Source organism: Schistocerca cancellata, chromosome 4 (genome assembly GCF_023864275.1).
Source record: "Schistocerca cancellata isolate TAMUIC-IGC-003103 chromosome 4, iqSchCanc2.1, whole genome shotgun sequence".
Taxonomy (NCBI): Eukaryota; Metazoa; Arthropoda; class Insecta; order Orthoptera; family Acrididae; genus Schistocerca; species Schistocerca cancellata.
This window is the reverse complement of record NC_064629.1, coordinates 743,695,935-743,719,003: the sequence shown is the minus strand read 5'-3', so window position 1 is coordinate 743,719,003 and position 23,069 is coordinate 743,695,935. Positions and strand designations below refer to the sequence as shown.

Below are 23,069 nucleotides of genomic sequence, written 5' to 3'. Positions count from 1 at the left end.
GTTCTTCAGGTAGAAGAGTGCTTACATACAGGGTGAGCAAGTCTTTCCCCGGTTACGAAAATTTATTTCTCACTAACTGCGCTAGATATAGCAATGTGGTTTACTGCAAATGGTAGCTTAAGTTATAAAGCTTTTTTTTTTTTTTTTTTTGGATACACACATACACGTCTTGGTGGTTTTCTGCAAATTGTAGCTTAACTCACGAAGTTTTTATGGATACACTTCCGCATCTGTTTTGTTTTTTCTCTCTTTTGTTACAGGTAGCGCAATTTATGAGTGCTGCTGTCACAATGACGGCTCTGCAGGAGACAGCGCAATTTGTTTTGTGGTTTTATCAAACACGGTCACCTATTACAGTTCAGCGACAGTTTCGAAAGGCCTATGGTCGAGATACGCCAGATGGTTAGAGCTTAAATGGATGGCATGAAAACTTTAAAGAGAGTGGCAGGTATTGTGACAAGGCAGGAAGCGGTGGAGCACGAGTGAGTGACGGCACACCATTTCAACGCAGTCCGCGGAAATCGGCGGCCCGTCTTTCCAGAGAAGCGGGAATTGCCTCAGAGTACTGTGGTCAACGTCTTACACAAGGGCTGTATTTCCATGCATGCAAAGTGCATCTCTTGCGAACTGCTGTAGAGACGGCGGCGGAAGAGACATAGGGTGTTGAACACACACTCAGGAATGACTTCAACAATGTGGGATTCCTTTATGCTCACCCTGTATATTTCGGCGACGAGTCTTCTACGCTTTGGAGAATGACAAATGCGTGCTAGCGTTTTCATTCACGTATCTTTAAACTCTTCATTTGAATTGCGAGTAACTTGGGAAAAGTACAAACGTAGTGCTACAGTCGCCTATACAGAGTTCTTGGTTCCCCGGAGAGAACCGCAAGGAAACTTAAGAAAGACAATCGGAGCAAAACTGTGAAATGGTAAAATGGTGAAATGGAGAGATTGCACTGACATAAGTGTTTTTCGTACAAAGCTTAAATATTATCTTTAGTTTAAAAATATGTTCCATATAAAAGTACTCGCAAGTTACGCTCGTTGTTACATACTTATTTTCTATCCTTGCAACACTTTTTCGTCATTCTTCTATCAAATACAGTATTAAACGAAATAATTTACATTTTCTTAAATTTTATAATAAGAATTTTTCGCGTGCCCAGTTCGAGTTTGCGCCGTAGATTTTCGTGTAAACGTCGGAACGAAATCGTAACAAGTGTTCCGTATTAATATGTTATTTAACTATTAATTCCTTTAATATAGGCCTTACACAGAGACGTATAACGGTTACAGAACAGATAAATCGTAAGTTTGGACTACCGTTGGTCGCTGTGGCAGCTACAGAAAAGCTTTGCGCCGTTATCTCATTTCTATATCGACGCTGCCGCAGCTCTCGCATCCGCTCGACACAGAGCTTTTTAGGCTTTTTGGATTCCTTTCCACGCGATATTCCCTCTGAGTCGCGTTTTATATAATTCCGAGGATATTAACGAGTAATGTGATACATCTTTCATTACTCTGTAATTTTCAACTGAGTAGCGATTAACACTTATATTCCGGAAAACATTTTCAGTGTCAGTTTGGGTCCTAGTAAAACTCCCGACAACTTTTTACAGTGACACCCGAATCAATATCCTACATACACGTGTTTCCACGCTACACCAGTGTATAACTCTACACAAAGCTAATAGACCCTACCTAACCATCACGTTCGTGCGTCTATACTGGTACGATTACATCACAAGCAAAACAAACACGTACAGACATGACCTACCTTTTGTAAGCTCAACTATTATTTATCCGTTATTAGCCTCGTACTTATTAGCAATTCAAGTCTGACGGTATTTTGTCACAGGAGGAGGTTCGACCGACTAGTGAATAGACATTTTCACGTCAAAATATAATAGGAATCATTTGCTTAACATTGCTAGACTACTCGAATATGACTTACTAGCATGATACGACGAGGATCTAAAAGAGAATAGCAGGTCTTTTGCTAGTTGCGGAGTTCGAATGCGAGTTGTAAGGACACGTTCCGGCAAGCTGCGGAGTTGGAATGTTGAGTAGGTAAAGTTGCGGAATTAGTGTGAGCCGGGATTTTCAGTCTGACATCCTTGCTAGTGGTGTCTATGTAAAAAGGGTGTGGGCGTTTACTCACCGCTTGCCCGAGTGCAGACTGCTTGGCTGCTCCCGATCAGCTTGTGTCTATTTTCGCGTACTCAGCACACGGGATCTGGTACGCACCGCTACTCAGAGATCACAACAGATCCGTAACAACAGCCAAAGGCGTCCGAGTCTCAGAGAGAACCGCCATTAAGTTTGCGGCTTCTTGTGGTACTATCAGGAGAAGCGGGTACAATTCGTTCCCTACATCACACTCAGAGACATTACTGCGGTATAAGGGGCGATTGTACTAACTTCTCTGAAAGGAAATCAAGGTTCGCCTTAGTTAAGAAAATGGAAAATCTTCGCTTATTCGCTATTTTGTGTGAGAGCAGCCTTGCATAGAATGAACGAGGTTCGGTGTTGTCCTGATGATCATAAAAAAGTCTTTGCACGCCTCCAAATCAACAGAAGGATTTTACAAACACATCGTTGTCTGACCGTCGCACAGACACCTGAAGACGGAGGACGTATTGGTAGGCATCTTTGGCCTAGAGAACCAACTGAATGTGCTGAAAACAAGTAAGTCACCAGGTTCGGTCTGAATACCAGTTCACTTTTACAAAGAGTACGCTGCGACATTTATCGCGAATCTTACGCCCAGAGTAAAGTCCCAATTGACTGAAAAAAAAGAGCGCAGTTGACTCGTGTACATAAGAAGGATAAAAAAACGGACCCGCAAAACTACAGACTGGACTCCTTAACATCGGTTTGTTGCAGAATAATTGAGCATATTCTGACATCGAATATACACTGAGGAGCCAAAGAACCTGGTACACCTGCCTAATATCGTGTAGGGGCCCCGTGAGGATGCAGAAGTGCCGCAACACGGCATGGTATGGACTCGACTAATGTCTGAAGTAGTGCTAGAAGGACTGACATCATGAATCCTTCAAGGCTGTCTATAAATCCGTCAGAGGTGGAGATCTCTTCTGAACAGCACGCTGCAAGGCATCACAGATATGCTCAATAATGTTCATGTCTGGGGAGTTTGGTCGCCAGCGGAAGTGTTTAACCTCAGAAGGGCGTTCCTGGAGCCACTCTGTAGCAATTCTGGAAGTGTGGGGTGTCGCATTGTCCTGATGGAATTGCCCAGATCCGACGGAATGCACAATGGACATGAATGGCTGCAGGTGATGAGACAGGAAGCCTACGTACGTGTCACCTGTCTAAGTTGTATCTACACGTATCAGGGGTCACATATCACTCCAATTGCACATTTCCCACACCACTACAGAGCCTCCACCAGCTTGAACAGTCCCTTGCTGACATGCAGGGTCCATTGATTCATAAGGTTGTGTCCATACGCGTACACGTCCATCCATACGATTCAATTTGAAACTGAGGCTCGTCCGACCAGGCAACATGTTTACAGTTATCAAAAGTCCATTGTCGGTGTTGACGGGCCCACGCGAGCCGTAAAGCTATGTGTTGTGCAGTCGTCAAGGTTACACGAGTGGGCCTTCGGATCCGAAAGCCCATATCGATGATGTTTCTTTGAATGGTTCGAACGCTAACACTTGTTGATGGACCAGCATTGAAATCTGCAGCAATTTTTGGAAGTGTTGCACTTCTGTCACCTTGAACAATTCTCTTGAGTCGTCGTTGCTTCCGCTGTTACAGGATCTTTTCCCCGCTGCAGCGATGTCGGAGACTTGATGTTTTACCCGATTCTTGATATTCACTCGTGAAATAGTCGTACGGGAAAATCCCCACTTCATCGCTTCCTCGGAGATGCTGTGTCCCATCGCTCGTGCGCCGACTATAACATCGTGTTCAAACTCGCTTGAATCTTGATAACCAACCTAAGAACTGCGTTAAACACTTGTTGTCTTATATAGGCGCTACCGACCGCAGTGCGAATCTCTACCTGTTTATATATCCCTGTATTTGAATATGCATGCTTATACCAGTTTCTTTGGCACTTCAGTGTAATAAAATTCCCTGAATCGGAGGAGCTTCTGTTCACAAACCGGTACGGATTTGGAAAGCATCGCGCGTGAGAAACTGAGCATGCCCTTTTCTCATAGGATATCGTGCGGGCAATGGATGAAGGCCGACAGGCAGGTTCCATATTCCTGGATTTGCGGAAAGCGTTTGACACTGTGCCCCACTGCAGACTGTTAACGAGGACACGACCGTACGGAACAAGTTCCAAGATTTGTGAGTGGATCGAAAACGTAAGTAATAGAACTCAGTACGTTGTCCTCTGCGTCGTCTGGTCATCAGAGGCAAGGGTATCTTCAGGAGTGCCAAAGGGAAGTGTGATATGACCCCTCTTATTAGGTATATGCATAAATGATCTGACGGACAGGGTGAGCAGTAATCTGTGGATATTTGCTGACGGCGTCATGGTTTACGTGAAGGTGTCGTCTTCGAGTGGCTGTAGGAGGATGTAAGATTATTTAGACAACATTTTAAGTTGAAGTGTAATTGCAGCTTGACGCAGATGTTTAGAACTGTTAAGTTGATGCAGATACGTAGGAAAAACAATTCCGCAATGTTCGAATACAGAATCAGTAGTGTACTGCTTCATAACCTTATGTTGTCTATGTTGGACTGGTTTTTTTAATGGGACTACGACTGTTTTGACAATAAAAGTTCCAATAAAACAATTTATCTGTCAGCCACTTTTTTTCTCCCACGACGCTTTTCAAGAGTTTACACTCTCATCTTCAGGAGTAAATCATCGATATCTTGTTACATGTGTACCAGCTGGACGCAGCTAGATGTCTGTTTTGGTTTCATTTTATTACAAAAAGTATAACAGGCACTTGTTATCATCACATGGCAGTAAGATTATACACTTGAAATGTTGATGGAGTTATTTGCAATCTGTTCCAGTGTACAGAACGGTGTAGTTCGTCATGAATGAACATTCTCGAATTGATTTTTCACACAGAAACACAAACCACTAATATAAACACACCAAAGATTGTAGCGATGTAAAGATATGGTACTTTGCCCCAGAGTTTATTCTTAGCTAGTTTACGTTGTGGATCAGAGATACATTATTTCTTTCTTTACGTGTTTTTAAAAGTATCACATTGCAGAATATATGACAGTAACATAAAGTAAAAAAAAAAAAAAAACTAAATGTGTATCTATTTTATCTGTTGTATTCTATGTTGCTGTCATATATTTTGCAATGTAATACTTTTAACAAGATGTTGTAAAGAAAGAAATAATTTTATAATTGCTATATATATCTCTGATCCACAATGTGAACTAGCTAAGAATGATATCTGAGAAAGTACCATAGCTTTACATAGCTACGATCTTTGGTGTGTTTATATTAAGTAGTTCGTGTTTCTGAGTGAAAATACAAGTCAAAAATGTTCATTTATGACGAGCTACAGGGTTCTGTACGCTGGAACAGATTGTAAGTAGCTCCGTCACCATTTCAAATGTATAATCTTAGTGCCATATGACGACAAACAAGTGCCTGCCGTATTTTTTGTTGTAAAATGAAACCAAACAAACAACTAGGTGCATTCAGCTGGTACATATGTAACAAGATACCTCCGTTTTCCATCTGAAGATGAGAGTATAAACTCTCGAAACGCGTAGTGGGAGAAAAATAAAAAGTGAGTGACATAGATAAAGTGTTTTATTTGAACTTTTGTGTATTGCTTGATACCGTCTCGTAGTATTAATTTCGACGCGTAACGTTGCAAAGCGATATGAAACGGAACGAGCACGTGAAGACAGTGGTAGGAGGAGGAATGGTCGACTTCGGTTTATCGGGAGAATTTTAGCAAACTGCGGTTCATCTGTAAAGGAGACCGCTATAGAACATTAGTCCGACCCATTCTTGAGTCTGCTCGAGCGTTTGGGATCCCCCCCCCCCCCCCCTGCGTCGAATTAAAAGAAGCATTCAGAGTCGCGGTGCTAAAGTTGAACTCTATTGAGAAAATTTGGAGAATCAGCATTTGAGCTTGACTACTGCCACCATAGTACAATTCGCGTAAGGACCACGAACATAGCCCGCCGCGGTGGCCGAGCGGTTCTACGCGCTTCAGTCTGGAACCGCGCGACCGCTACGGTCGCAGGTTCGAATCCTGCCTCGGGCATGGATGTGTTTGATGTCCTTAGGTTAGGTAGGTTTAATTAGTTCTAAGTTTTAGGGGACTGATGACCTCAGCTGTTAAGTCCCATAGCGCTTAGAGTCATTTGAACCACGAAGATAAGAGAAATTAGGGCTCGTATAGAGACAGACAGACAGTCGTTTCCCCCTGTCTCTTTTTGCGAGCAGAGCAGGAACGGAAATGGCTACTATGGCGATGCGCCGTACGGTGACTTGCTGAGTACGTATGTAACAAAAATTAAATAAATAAAAAGAAATAAAGAGCAGAAACTGTTGAGGCCGGCAAAGGATAGGCACGAAAAGAATTCGCCGTTGACTTGAATGTACGAAACACGGGAATAACCGGCGACTCCAAAAAGTTTAAAAATATTTTACGACAACATAAAGGAAAGGACCAAGAAGACATACACGCAGCACAAAATATACACTCCTGGAAATGGAAAAAAGAACACATTGACACCGGTGTGTCAGACGCACCATACTTGCTCCGGACACTGCGAGAGGGCTGTACAAGCAATGATCACACGCACGGCACAGCGGACACACCAGGAACCGCGGTGTTGGCCGTCGAATGGCGCTAGCTGCGCAGCATTTGTGCATCGCCGCCGTCAGTGTCAGCCAGTTTGCCGTGGCATACGGAGCTCCATCGCAGTCTTTAACACTGGTAGCATGCCGCGACAGCGTGGACGTGAACCGTATGTGCAGTTGACGGACTTTGAGCGAGGGCGTATAGTGGGCATGCGGGAGGCCGGGTGGACGTACCGCCGAATTGCTCAACACGTGGGGCGTGAGGTCTCCACAGTACATCGATGTTGTCGCCAGTGGTCGGCGGAAGGTGCACGTGCCCGTCGACCTGGGACCGGACCGCAGCGACGCACGGATGCACGCCAAGACCGTAGGATCCTACGCAGTGCCGTAGGGGACCGCACCGCCACTTCCCAGCAAATTAGGGACACTGTTGCTCCTGGGGTATCGGCGAGGACCATTCGCAACCGTCTCCATGAAGCTGGGCTACGGTCCCGCACACCGTTAGGCCGTCTTCCGCTCACGCCCCAACATCGTGCAGCCCGCCTCCAGTGGTGTCGCGACAGGCGTGAATGGAGGGACGAATGGAGACGTGTCGTCTTCAGCGATGAGAGTCGCTTCTGCCTTGGTGCCAATGATGGTCGTATGCGTGTTTGGCGCCGTGCAGGTGAGCGCCACAATCAGGACTGCATACGACCGAGGCACACAGGGCCAACACCCGGCAACATGGTGTGGGGAGCGATCTCCTACACTGGCCGTACACCACTGGTGATCGTCGAGGGGACACTGAATAGTGCACGGTACATCCAAACCGTCATCGAACCCATCGTTCTACCATTCCTAGACCGGCAAGGGAACTTGCTGTTCCAACAGGACAATGCACGTCCGCATGTATCCCGTGCCACCCAACGTGCTCTAGAAGGTGTAAGTCAACTACCCTGGGCAGCAAGATCTCCGGATCTGTCCCCCATTGAGCATGTTTGGGACTGGATGAAGCGTCGTCTCACGCGGTCTGCACGTCCAGCACGAACGCTGGTCCAACTGAGGCGCCAGGTGGAAATGGCATGGCAAGCCGTTCCACAGGACTACATCCAGCATCTCTACGATCGTCTCCATGGGAGAATAGCAGCCTGCATTGCTGCGAAAGGTGGATATACACTGTACTAGTGCCGACATTGTGCATGCTCTGTTGCCTGTGTCTATGTGCCTGTGGTTCTGTCAGTGTGATCATGTGATGTATCTGACACCAGGAATGTGTCAATAAAGTTTCCCCTTCCTGGGACAATGAATTCACGGTGTTCTTATTTCTATTTCCAGGAGTGTAGTTTAAAATGCCCCTGACAATACAGACAATACATCGTTCGGAACTTTATACTCGCATAAAGCGCACACCTAGCGTTGTCCAGTATATGGCGCGGCCGAATTGATTTCTAACAAAAGCTGTTGCTGACCATTGCGTCGCCTTGAGGTACGGCTGTTTGCTCAGCATGTGCAACCACGGTAACAGACTACTGCAAGCAAAATTTTGCTAGTCAAAGATGATCGGCGTTCGCGGTTATATAATCAGCAATTAACGTTTATGTGACACACATTTACAAGTTGAGCTTGTTTCATGTTTCATTTTTTGCACAAATCTTAGATGAAACGCTTTGTACAATCTGCCCTAAGAGACTTTATTGACTTTCCGCAGTTCAAAACACAGCAAAGAAAACGCGAAATGCCGCGGGGGATTAGCCGAGCGGTCTCAGGCGCTGCAGTCATGGACTGTGCGGCTAGTCCCGGCGGAGGTTCGAGTTCAAATGGTGCAAATGGCTCTGAGCACTATGGGACTTAACATCTGTGGTCATCAGTCCCCTAGAACTTAGAACTACTTAAACCTAACTAACCTAAGGACATCACACACATCCATGCCCGAGGCAGGATTCGAACCTGTGACCGTAGCAGTCGCGCGGTTCCGGACTGAGCGGAGGTTCGAGTCCTCCCTCGGGCATGGTGTGTGTGTGTGTGTGTGTGTGTGTGTGTGTGTGTGTGTGTGTGTGTTTGTCCTTAGGATAATTTAGGTTAAGTAGTGTGTAAGCTTCGGGACTGATGACCTTAGCAGTTCAGTCCCATAAGATTTCACACACATTTGAACATTTTTTGAAAACGTGAAAGTTCGGTGGTATAATTTTATCTTCGAACGATGCCGTAAGCTGCTTCGCTTATCTCACATTACTGTCAGTAAAACAGAGCTAACCTGTAGGCATGACTGCTACGCACCCAACAGCAGCTAAATGGGCCATTCCTGCGTGTCTTGACTCTGAGTTCTGTTGGGTAGTACCGCTCTCAGAGGCAATGTATTATCCTGTGGTGTGTCTTACAAGGGAAACTCGCCTCAGACGTAGTGGTAAGAGGGCGCAATGGACAGCCCGTGAAAAACTGAGCACAGACCGCGTATTAAAACAGAAAGAAAGTGTTCTAAACTGTGGAAAAAAGTGAAATAGAAACAGTGAACGCTCCAAGAATGAGAGGTGCAACATAGAGCAGCTGTGAATAGCCCTGACGTGGTGGTTAAGTGGCCACGGTGTTGTAATACAAAGCGGGTGAGTCGTGTTCAAACCTCCCTCGTGCCAATTTTTTTTTTTTTTCGTCTGTTCGCTGTATCCAAATTTGTGTCTGTGTTGTGATGTAACCTCCGTTTGCAGCAGCGAGGTGTAAAGAAGAAGACTATAATGAAAGCTGATTTTGCACAGCTACTCTACTAGCAGCCTAAAGGAAGTGGCTTTCGAATGGGAACTGCAAACGTTTGATGAAAAGGCGACAAGTCAGCCGAATCATCAGTCAGAAAAAACGTCTGGTGTGTCACACGACATTAGAGACAGTACGTGTGTCATATGATTGCAATCTCTTATCGATGTACTTAATTTGTATGCCTGGTGAGCGTTGTTGTAACATAGTTCACACTCGTTTATTTGTTGTTTTTGATTTCTGCGGGACGTCTGTGTGGTATCTCGCCTGCTCTCATTATTCATCACATTTACTTGCGACACTACTGTATTCTTAGCACGTGACTCATACTCTATAACCAGTGAATAGTATGATAACTGCCGAGACTACAGAAAAAGAACAAACATTTCAATGACCGAACGGACAGTTCATAATGTTGTGAAAATAAATAAATAAATTGCACGAAGGAATTTTGAACACAGCTCGTCCGCTTAGCAGTCCAACACCATGACCACGTAACGACGACGCCATGGCTCTTTTTCTTCTCTCGGTGTTGCACTTGTTGGTTCTTCGAATAACTTTCAAACTATTTCTCTACCGTACCACTCTTTACCAGAGTGAGGGAAAAAGGAACAATTAAATCTTTCTGTACGAGCTCAGATTTATCGTATTTTATTACAATGATCTGTTCTCCCTATGTAGGTTGGCGACAATGAAATACTTTCGCAGTCAGAGGAGAAAGTTGGTGATTGAAGATTCGTGAAAAGATTTTGCCACAACGATAAACGCCTTTGCTTTAATGATGCCACCCCATCTCGCGATCATATTCGTGACACTCTCTCCTCCATTTCGAGATTATACAAAACGAGCTGCCTTCTTTCGATTTTTTCGATGCCCTTCGTCAATCCTGTCTAGTAATGGTTCCGTGCCGCTCAGCAATTCTCTAGCAGAGGACAGACAAGCGTAGTATAGACAGTCTCTCTAGTAGAACTTTTGCATCTTCTGAGTGTTCTGCCAACGAAACCAAGTTTTGGTTTCCCTCCTCCACATCATCATTATCTACATGATTGTTCCAATTTAAGTTATTCGTAATTGGAAATCCTAGGTATTTAGTCGCATTGACAGCATTTAGCTTTGTGTGAATTAGCGAGTAAGAGGAATATAATGAATTCCTTTTCGTAGTCATTTTAATCACTTCACACTTTCCCTTATTCAGAGACAACTGACACTTTTCGCACTATACGGACATCTTGTCCACATTATTTTGCAATTAGTTTTGATCTTTTGACGACTTTACTAGTCGGTAAATGACAGCATCATTTGCAAACAGTCTAACATGGCTGCTCAGACTGTGTCCTAAATCGTTTATATAGATTAGGAACAGGAGATAGCCTGTAATACTTCCTTTGGGAATGCCATTTATCATTTCTGTTTAACTCGGTTTGTTCCGTCGATTACTACTGACTGTGACCTTGCTAACAGGAAATTACGAATCCAGTCGTACGGCTGAGACGATACTGTATAGACACGTAATTTGAATACAAGTCGCTTGTGAAGGAAGGTGTCAAAAGCCTTCTTGGAATCTAGAAATACGTAATCAAGCTGATGTCCTCTGTCGATTGCACTAGTTGTTTTTCACAACAACGATATTTTCTGAATCCGTGCTATGTATCAATAGACCGTTTTCTTCGAAGTAGGCTAATTCATAATGTTCGAACACCGCATATGTTCCAAAATCGTACTGTAAATCGGAGTCAGTGATATGCATCTGTAATTCAACGGATAACTCAAATTTTCCTTCTCGAGTGTAGCTGTGACCTGAGCAACTTTCCAGTCTTTTGGTAGGGATTTTTCGTTTTTCGTCGAGCGAGCTGTTGTATATGATTACAGTATATATTAACAGTGGTATGTTCTTTTTACAGATCGGACCTTGACAATTCACATTTGACTGTTTCTTACAACTGGGTAGAACAGTTAACAGCCCGCTATTTCGCAATATTAACGACATGATGGACGCATTAAGTGCTGGTGAGTTTCGTAAGGATCCACTCAACAATTCAAAATGCATTATAACAACATTTGTTGACAGCCGCCTCTTTTATCTAATGCAGCGTGCCTAGACTGTGTGCCGGCCGCAGTGGACGATCGGTTCTAGGCGCTACAGTCTGGAACCGCGCGACCGCTAGGGTCGCAGGTTCGAATCCTGCCTCGGGCATGGATGTGTGTGATGTCCTTAGGTTAGTTAGGTTTAAGTAGTTCTAAGTTCTAGGGGACTGATGACCTCAGAAGTTAAGTCCCATAGGGCTCAGAGCCATTTGAACCATTTTTGAAAGTAATTTCTCCTACTATCCGTAATAAAAAAGACACTTCTGTAACTACAAATGCAATGTGATTGTTAAGTAACAGGAATGAAAATCGGATCAAAGGATGAAACCTAATTTTATCTCAGTTAAGTCAATAGAAGATAATGTTTCGATTTTGATTTATTTGAAGCTGTAGTAGCTACGAAATTTTCGGCAGAAATTGTGGATCTCTTTCAGGCTAAATGAGTAAAAATTGAGGAAAATAAAAGTAAAATCTATGGAATGTGTTACAAACTATAAAAATAGAAAAAGCGCGTTAGGGCGCGGGGTCTTGCCACATTACAAATCCAAAGGTCGGGGGTTCGATCCTCGTTGTTCCTGGTATTTTTTCTGTAACGTACTTTCTTTTTTTCTCTTGTGGCAAAGACTTGTTACCGCGAAAATTGCCGCATTGCACCGTAGTTTTGCTGCTTGACTAGGGACAGAGCAGGCTTCCAAGCGGAGTTTAGGCAAAAACCTATCTACCTATTTATATGGTCTCAGCAACTTTCTTAACGACATTGTCTCAGTAACTGGAGAGGCATGACAAAATCTCTATTTTATTACGTTCCATGTAATATATCACGTGCACGCTGGAATCTCTACATTCTTATATTCCATGGAATATCCTGGCGAGCACTTCCAGCTACTGGCATTTTGTTATTAATGAAGATGAAGATGTTGGAATTAATCTAGGAAGTGACCATATAAATAGATATAGAGGTTACTGCCCAAGCTCTGCTTGGAATCCTGCTCTCTCCCGATGAAACAACAGATGGGGAGAGTTAGCGCCAGCTGGTCCCTGTTGATTGTCACAGTTCCGGTACGGTACGGTATCGATAAAGTCTGGCGTTGGTCATCTTTGCCTGAGTTGTTTGCGGTGTGTCGTCTTTTCGCATACGTCGTCCTTTGGTTCCTGGTTGGGGCAGTCCCGCGCGCGACAGTTCGAGTTGCTACGCACGGCCATCTCTCGTCGCATTTGTGCCTTAAACACGACGGAGTCTTCACCTGTCGAAATACTGCCGCTTGGCGAGTACGTTACCAGGCTGTATTCCCGAAAGTTATCTGAATATTCGATATCCCGGCAGAAGTTCGCACATCACAACAAAAAATTTATTTAGACCAGTAGATCAATATTTTTACTTATACGCCTTCATGTATGGGAATGGTTAAACCAAATACTTCATCATACTTTACAGTTTAGTTTCAGTATATACCTCTTTCAGGATTTTGTCTGACAGACGATAGATATAAAGTAGGCCACGTTTGTGACATTAAAGTTCCCATACAAAATGGCCAAAAAAAATGAATAATTAGATTTTGATAACGAGAACATGTGCTAAATATTTCGAACAGCTTTGATAAAACGCGTAATTGTGTTGTAGATGATATGCTGTAACAGTAATTCAGTAACAAGCACAAAGCACTATGTTATGGTACAAAATACTAGTTGGCTCTCATAAAAGCACAATGAGCCCTCTGGAGCTTTGTAGAACTGGTAGCAGCCGGTAATTTCAGCCGTAATGGCATGTGCTAGTTGCTTGTATGGCTCAACGTGGAGATGTGACACAATGCCTATGGCCACACTGTGAATAAAGTTTCCGATTTGTCTTGCATCTACGCGGACTGTTCAACGCGTGTACTAGGAATGGTGTATCACTCGTATACATGTAAGAACAGTGGTTGTAGAAACATCCTAACCGACAGGGAGCAACGGTTTCAAACCCCAAAAACTGCTGTTGTCAGTGAATGCAGGTCTATCTCAGTTTCAGAGCGAACAGTGCGAAGTTAAAAACGAAACTAGACTGTAAACTAATCTCCGTCTACATCTACATCTACATCTACATTTATACTCCGCAAGCCACCCAACGGTGTGTGGCGGAGGGCACTTTACGTGCCACTGTCATTACCTCCCTTTCCTGTTCCAGTCGCGTATGGTTCGCGGGAAGAACGACTGTCTGAAAGCCTCTGTGCGCGCTCTAATCTCTCTAATTTTACATTCGTGATCTCCTCGGGAGGTATAAGTAGGGGGAAGCAATATATTCGATACCTCATCCAGAAACGCACCCTCTCGAAACCTGGCGAGCAAGCTACACCGCGATGCAGAGCGCCTCTCTTGCAGAGTCTGCCATTTGAGTTTGTTAAACATCTCCGTAACGCTATCACGGTTACCAAATAACCCTGTGACGAAACGCGCCGCTCTTCTTTGGATCTTCTCTATCTCCTCCGTCAACCCGATCTGGTGCGGATCCCACACTGATGAGCAATACTCAAGTATAGGTCGAACGAGCGTTTTGTAAGCCACCTCCTTTGTTGATGGACTACATTTTCTAAGGACTCTCCCAATGAATCTCAACCTGGTACCCGCCTTACCAACAATTAATTTTATATGATCATTCCACTTCAAATCGTTCCGCACGCATACTCCCAGATATTTTACAGAAGTAACTGCTCGGAAGACCGCGACGGAGCTGACCGACCGCCGTGTCATCCTCTGCCCATAAGTCATTCTCACCCTACAAGCGTCACTAGATGCGGATGGGGAGGGGCATAGGGTGAGCATACAGCTCTACCGGTGGTTTTCAGTTTTCGTGACCGGAGCCGCTACTTCTCACTCAGGTATTTCCTCAACTTGCGTCACAAGGGCTGAGTGCACCCCGCTTGCCAACAGCGCTCGGCAGACCGGGTGGTGACCCATCCAAATGCTAACTAAGTCCGACAGCGCTTAACTTCGGTAATCCGGTGGGAACTGTTGTTACCAGTGCGGCAACGCCGCTGGACGTTGAGAAGTTAACAGCACGCAAATGATATTAGGGTGTCGGGTTCCAAGACTTGACTCAGTTACGTCGAAACAGAATTATTGCTGTGGGCACTCCCGCCTTCGAAGATAACAGCCGTGTTCACAGGGCTCCGCGTATACATTTCTGGTTTGACGAAGAGTCAGGCACGCTATGTCACTTCGAATGTCTTCTGGTCTTAATACAATAGAAAATATCTGCAACTATTTTGGAATAGCGGGTGAAACGCAGCAATTTAGTAGCTCTTGCCCCTAGGGGATATCGCCAATGAATGACTACAGCTACAGTGCGTCTCGTAAGTTTTGTGACAAACATTGTGCACAGTAGGTCTGGATATGAAAGAATTTATGATGGTTAATACGGAAATAAAGATGTAAGACTGTAAGTTTTACATGTAAGTATGGGTAATGAAAAGTGCAACCACGTATGCTTGCTTGTTTACAACAGAACGAGATCCATTTCTTATTGCGAGAAATGAAATTCTGCACTGCAAAAGTTTTGGGACGAATGTTGGCAACAGTGTCAGTGGGCATATGTCTGTTATTCGTTATTTCCTGCGATGTCAGTCATTACCTGTCGAGAGTTTAAAGGAAACGCAATTGTGTTTGTATACAATGGTGCGTAGAGGTAAAAACAGTACTTTTGAAAAGAGGTATTAGTAATATTCCACCACGAAAAGGGAAGAACATGCCGAGAAATAGCAACGTTTCTCAATATGAAGGAAAGTACTGTAGGGAACGGCGTCCGACGATATAAATATGAAGACAGGAATGAAAATCTGCCACAGACAGACCGTCCAAGGGTATTTGTGAAGAGAGAAGAGAGGGAAATAGTACACGAGGTCAAGAAAGATCCACGAATCACAGCTGATTGAGGCTGAGGAAGAGTTTGGGAAGAAGGCCAGTCCTAGCACAATCAGACGAGTACGGTACACAGAAAATTACCATGTGCGGACTGCCGAAGGAAGCCTCACATCACATTTGCCAAGAGGAAGAAGGGGTTGCTATTCGCAAGGGAACACATAAACAAGAACATGGAGCGGTGGAATCAAGAAATTTTTTCGGATGAATCGAATTTTAACATGTCAGGACCGGATGGACGAATAATGGTCTGGCGGCAGCTGGAAGAAAAAAATATACAAGTTATAGTGAAACATGGCAGGGACATGTTTTGGTTTGGGGTTACATGTCGGCCTAGGGAGTGGGTGAGCAGGTTGACGAAACAATGGATAAAAATGTGTAACTGCAGATTCTAAGGAACAATTTGAAGAAGAGCGCAGAAAATATGGGAATTGGAGACTGTTTCAAATTTTATCAGGACAACGAACCCAAACATACCGCCTATATTGTACGGTTGTGGCTCCTGTACAACTGTCCAAACGTTGTCAATCCCACTCCACAAAGTCCGGACATGAACCCCATGGAGAATTTATGGGATGCGTGAGAAAGAAATATTCGAAAAGTTCCCATACAGTCCAAACAAGACGTCAGGAGACGTCTCCAAGAAGAATGGGAAAATCTAAGTATTTCGTACTTCCAGAAGCTTGTACAAAGTACGCCTAAACGGCTGACAAGTATTACAATGTCGCAGTGGAAGTACAACGTACTAATTCCTCATTATTTCCTAGTTTTTGGTTTATTTCTGCACTTTGTGCCACAACTTTCGCGTAGGCAAATCTGTGTTATTTCACATAAATATGAAATTATTTGTATTTTGAGAGTCATTAAATGAAGTAAAATGTCCAATTTACTGCTTTGTGGATATCATTCAGTGTGTTGGAATAACAAGCATAATACGTTTAATTATCTGTTATTTCTCAAAGTAATATACAAAACTACTCTATTTGTCCCAAAACTTATGAAACGTAGCGTACGTATGGCAGACCTGAAGAAAGTTGTGAACCCTCTTCCTCGCAGAATTGAGGTCATTATGAAGGCTAAAGACTATTCGTGTCAAGTATCCTGACTTAAGACTTTTTTTTGTCTAGTGCGCTGCTCATAAGGTATGAACGATTAATAAAATCTGTAAATTTAAAAAATAAATAGGGCGATGGCTCTAGCAAATATGAATATAAATATTAATGTCTGCAGGAACTGTAGATGACGCTAAAAGCAATGGAGGGCCGCAGAGAAACGTCAGCGATATTTTCCAGGTGGCACAATACTGTATTGCTTGCCTGGCAGCACGAACCAGAAACGTTACGTCACGTGTGCCACATACCTCGCATCTCGCTCGCTGTGTCTGCTGCTTCTTGTTTCCCAACAAGGCTGTCCAACTATTTTTCTCACCGTTTCCACCATCTTCACCTCTGTGGCTGTCAAATCTAAAAATATCGCGAGAAACACGAATATGTACGGGTCACTGTGAAAAGTATTCTGGATATTTCTGCTTTGGAGCATCTTTAGGAAACTAACTACTGTGCTGTCAAGAACGTACACTACGGAGTTTAGATTCCGTAGTCATTAATTCCCACGTGCAACTTGGAAAAACAAATACAGTGTGTGAAGGAAACTAAAAAGGTAACCAGTCGTCTGTTTTTGACTTTCATCGAGTATACGGACGTTTAGTCTCCTTTAATACTTTCAATTCCTCTTGCGAGTAAATTCTTAAGCTCACTTGGATCGAAGGTAGGGGATAAATTACTGTCTGTAGATATAGCTTTTCTGCAGTCTTTGACTTTTAGAAGATATTCGTATGTTGGTAACACAGTTAGCACCCGACTGAATACAATCATACGGTAATTTTTAAACATTTTTACAAATCAAATTTTTCCCAGTCATCTATTATACTATAATACTGCTAATTCAGTTACACTTGAAGTTCACATATTTGTTACATGTTTACCCTTAACATATCAGTACTCTCCAGAAATTCCAAACAAAATTGCTAGTATCATAGAAGACAGTTTTTTAAGTATGCAAACATCTGCATTCGGCAACTGGATATTTCTGTTAGTACTTTAGGATGTAATAGTCACAGTAAAACATGTCTTCAATCGTAAATATACAGATAACTATCCAAATACATATATGAGTGTAAAGCTTGCTTTAATAGGTAAATGCCAGTTGAATAAATAACCAGCCAAGCAGAAATTTTCGTGATAGCAGCAAGCTCTCCTCCGAGTTGAATAAGAATCTCGACCGGTGATAATTCAAGTTCAGATAGGGAAAATCTAGTGCAGTTATGGGTATACACAGAATTCTACAAAATTCAAGATGTTGTCATGTTTACTTATGAAGCAGTCGTAAGTGAAATGGTTATTCAGCTTCATAATGATTGCAGATTCATGTCGCAGTCTGTTGGTTCCTTAGTCTCTAAAATGACGTTGATTTTGATTCGTTTTAGATCCATCTTCCTCTGTACTAACCAGGAGACTTAAATGTTAGATATACGCTATTTTTTTATTTTATTTTCGAAGCAATCTGTACCAAATGATTGGAAAATACATATTGTGCAATGCAAATCTTTTATATTTCGCTTTTAGTGCTATCGTCCATTTATAAATTGTAATTAGCGTTTGTCGCACACGTGTACCGATTTGTTAGATGTCATCAATTCTGTTTCGGGCACTACCGAATCGCAAAAGGCAGTAAATGATACTGCTGATATACAACAAGCCGGGTAACGTGTTCAGAACTTGTTTACAGCCTAGAAAGCGAGGTTAACACGAAAAAGATCAGTTTCAGAATTAAACTTCAGGTATTTATTGTGTGCTTAGACTTCAGATATTTATTGTGTGCTTAGACCATACATTATCATTTCAGTGTTCTGAAATACAAAACGGAAATTAATACATACAGTCTTAGACCATAGATGATTATCTATGGTCTAAGACTGTATGTATTAACTTTAATCGAGTATTTCAGAACACTGAGAATGCTTCGAAAGTAAAGGACCGAAGCGCATATGGTTACATCACAAGTGTTCTACCTAGTTGCAAAGATGGACTGTATATAAAGGAAAGTAATAAATATTCATTTTACTTTCGGGACGAGCTTCAAGATATAAAAATCCTATCAGGCGTTATATAGTTTTTCTTATGTCAAATCGTATTCTTTTATACTTCTAAAACCAAACTACTTTATTCTACCGTTTAGCAGCAATATTTACACCAGTATCCAATCCAACAAAGGCAGAAAGTTTGCTTGGTGATGAAGAAACCTTACTTTTTATGCCACGTAAGTTTTACGTGTGAAAAAGTAATAGAACCTTTTAACGTGACAGTTATGACTCTGTAAAAGCATCTCAGAAGTAATTAATTAAATGTGAGATATTTCAGGTGATTGGCTGCTCCTACTTTGTGTGATATACACAGCAGTAATCAGCTAAAATGGTCGCCAAGATCACGCAGAACTGTAAAGTGAATGTCGAACTGCACGTACTCCTGACACCGCCAGGTGCTCTCATTTTATAAATGGCGTGGGGGCGAAGCTATTACTTACTAATTTCCTGTGTGCAGTGATACTAATGCCTTAATTTGCTAGGTGTTACAGAGATAACTACAGAATATTTTAAAACCTCTTAGACAAAAGTATCCTTTTAATTTTACTCTTGGTATTCGCATACGAATTGCCTTTTATTCCGCAGACGTATTTCAGTTTATAATGTCAGACATTTCTGTAAGATCACGCACGTGATTCACAGACCAATGCCGACTCGTGCTGCAATTGCATACTTGCTTTCTGTACTACGCAGGAATCTTAAACGCTGAAATATCATTCGAAAATGAATTAACATGTTTTTGTTGATGACGAACAATGACTTTTCTACAGTCTCTCGACTTATGTCATTGTTCTTCTCCTTATACGTCATTGTACACATCGGCATCTATGTAACGAAGAAAATTTCAGTGGTAAAACAGTAATTCTCTAGTCGAAACCTATCTACGCTTCAGAGTAGTTACCTAAGCTTACACGGCGGAACTACGTGACTACTAACGTGTTCTAATGCTTTAGTTTATGATGGTAGGTTTTGCCCTCATCCGGCTTATACAGTGGTCAAATAATATCTTTCGTAACACAGCGGAATTCTACACCGCTTGCCTCTGGCGTAGATGAACTTCAACAACTAATAGAGTCTGAAAGCAAGTCTGGAAATGAACTGCAATAAGAATAAAATAACATAGACAACATAATATTGCAACTCATTATAATTCTCGTGTCACTACGCAAAACTTTTATCCGACCTACTTAAACAATTAACAAACCTGCTGAGAAATTTTAAGAATTTAGTACTGATAATAAAAAAACACAGCGTAAATAAATCTGTACAGCTCACAATGAAGTCATAGAATCAGTTCCCTTTGTGTTCGTAACAGCTGAAGACATAAAAGAATGGATAGCAGAGTAATAGTAAAAGTAGCCTCGAATGTTTTGGTAAAGTAAATAAAATCACAGAACGCAGCCTTTCCCTAAAGCAAACTAAACTAAATAACGTTTTCAGAGTTAAGCTTCGATCTGACTGGGATGGAAATTTTACAGTCTGTGTATTAACAATACGGATATATGGCGATGAGGCATTAAGTTTTAAAGCTTCAGAAACCGAGCGTTAGACAGCTAGCAGCGGAAACATGGGTGTTGGGTATTACGGACGCAACAAAATCTGGAGTGGAAATGTGATGAAAATGAGATGCAGACGGGCAGGAGATTTAGCCACACGAATGGATGGTACATGGACCGAGGAAGTATTTCAGGCATTCAAAGCCAGAATAAAACACAGAGATGACGACCTAAGTGAGAGCGGATGGATTACAATGAAGCTCACAGGCTCAGCGTGTGCATATTCATAAAGAATAATGTGCGAGGAAGCCTGGAGGAAGGCCTTGATCCAGCAGTGGGTTTCAAATGGCAGATTATATACGAAACATAAATCATATTGTCACAAACAGCGATGTCAAGATGTTGTTTGAGCCATCACGGCCCTTCTTCAGCTGTTTACAACAGGTTTTCATTAATGACTGTATAGAGGTATCTCTGGCACCGTTCCGCGTAAACAGTTTAGCTACACGAGAATATAATTATCTGATCATTACTAGAACCAGAACGTGGCTTTCGCGGGGAAATAGTTGTATTTGTGGTAGTTATGTCGTCCTGTAACTAAACTGCAGACGAATGTTTTGTAGATACCACACCCCGCAGCCAACAGAAATTTATTTAAGACGATATGGTTGTTACTTTTGAGCTGCACGTTCTGTTTTACTGTTCGTACTGTAGACATGATTCTGGTACAAAATTACAGATGAAGAATTCATCTGTTTTGTTTTGACTTCGATTTGAACATCATGGCCATTGGTAATGGAACTGTTCCGATACATCTCCAGCATGAACAATAAAGCAGATGTTCCATCTCCAAGGTAATAAACAGGTCATTTTTTTAAATGTGTTGTTTACATTTCTTTCTGTATTGTTTACATTTCTTTTCGTGTGATATAGGTAATGTGGTGGAGTTTAAGTGCGAATTGAGGAATTTTCTGTTGAGGAAATTTCTTCTACTCCTCTACAGACTATATTTACAGAAACTTACGAATTTATTGTTTCACTTTGGTTTATAATTATAAACAGCACTGTAATACAGTAACGTAAGATCATTTAGCTCTAATTCATGTACATAAAATCAAATGTATATCTGGACTTCTTTGCACATCCCAGATACCACTCTCCTTGGGATCCACGGAATACTATTACTCTAATATAATGTAATCTTCGGGCCACTGAAACTACATTTAAGCAATGACGAAACACAGATGTAAGTAAATAAACATGAACGTCCAGGACTGGAAATGCATAATGCACCTTGAATAAAATAACGATTTGTCGCAAATATGATATATATTCGGTGTTTGGCGACAATAATAGAGTTAAATTGTAAGACCAACTATAAAGAATAAAATAATGCACGATATGTCGATAATTATTACGTTGGGAGCGTCTAATCACAACTAAATAAAACAATTATTGTGCCATAAGCGCTTCGCCTTTATTCTTTTCAAGGCATGTTCCGTGGCTGATTTTATGGATGTTGATCTACATGTTGTGTTCTTGTTTCTTAGTTTTAGCTATCTGAAATTTCGTTTTTTACACGTCACAGCATTAGGAACTGAACACGCCCTTTGACGTTATCTTTTCGAAACATTACAGAAAACTGTGTGTTCAGTTCCTAATGCTGCGTAGTGTAAAAAACGAAATTTCAAATGGCAACTATCAAAAGAAGAAAGGCTGTAACAAATGAACAAGAACACAGCATGTAGATCAACACTGAAGATGCCTTGAAAAGAATAAAGGCGAAACGAGTATGGCACAAAAACTGTTTCATTCTGTTGTGATAAGACAGTTCCGAAGTAATAATATGAACATTCCGTAATATTTGCTGAATTTTCCGTCAGTGCCTGACAGAACTTGATAATAAAATTGGGAAGTGTTTTCATCTGTAGTCTTAATACCGTAATATTATACGCCACTGAGGACGACAGACCTACAATAGTTGAAAATAATACAATTTTTTCACTTTTTTGATAAGAAACACGACAAAGGTCAGAGGTAATACGGCAGCGTATCACGAAAACATCATGCTAAAAGTACCTTGTAGCAAATGACAGGGGAACATCTGCATTGTATCACCAAGTAAAACGAAATTCACCTTCATGGAAAGCCAGCCTTAGGCTGAGGCTGACGGCGAGAAAGATTGTCACAAGAGTATTTGAAACGTTAGTTTTAGATTTTATGCGAGCGCAGAAGCGGTGATACATAGTTTTCAAACACCTCCGGTGCGAAGACCGCGTTTTGACACTGAGCGCTGTCCAAGTCGCAGTGGCCTGAGCGCACCCGGAAGGGAAGTCAGCGACAAATACCTGGGGACGCTGCTGGATCTCGGGGGCAGTCCACAGCATTTACACTCGATCACCAGCACTCCCGCGCCAGTCGTAAACAAACACGCACGCACTCTGGCAGCTCGCCTTACAGGTATAGGTGCCTCCTACAACAGCGACTTTTCTCTTCAGGGAAGCTCTGTGGCAGCGTGTCCGCGGAAGCTACTGGCGGAGCGTGTCCGGCGTGGTGAAGAATCGATATATGAGCAGCTGTTGACACGCGAGTGCCATGGTAACGGCGGTACTTACTTGCAATAGCAGCAGGCGGCTGTCCATGAGACCACAGGTTCCGTTAGAGCCGCCACACGGCACACTGAAGCCTCGGCGACCGCCCGAGCCGCAGGCACCACCCGCGCTGCCATCTGGCGGCGGCTCCGAGCAGCGCTGCGGCGCTACGTGACCTGTCGGCTGCCTCTGCCACATCCCGCTCCCGCTTTGTCCTCCTCTTCTACCAAAACACAGCACGAAGACTAGGAATCTGGCTACAAAGAAGCAGTCGCTGTAGGGTTACAGTTTCTTTTCTCAGCTGTTACTCTGCTCGGCTACAACTGACCACGAATGCTTTTGTGTGTCATATCT

The 23,069-nt window shown here is 42.6% G+C and overlaps 1 protein-coding gene across 1 annotated transcript in view; it reads right to left on the bottom strand.

Annotated features, from left to right (window-relative positions):
• LOC126184555 (sodium-dependent transporter bedraggled) overlaps positions 1-22,837 on the bottom strand; it is a 745,492-nt gene extending 722,655 nt beyond the window's left edge. Inside the window, exon 1 of the mRNA XM_049926982.1 lies at positions 22,740-22,837. The gene's annotated coding sequence lies outside the window, so the exon portion shown is untranslated. The remainder of the gene's footprint in view (positions 1-22,739) is intronic.
• Between the last annotated feature and the right edge of the window lie 232 nt (positions 22,838-23,069).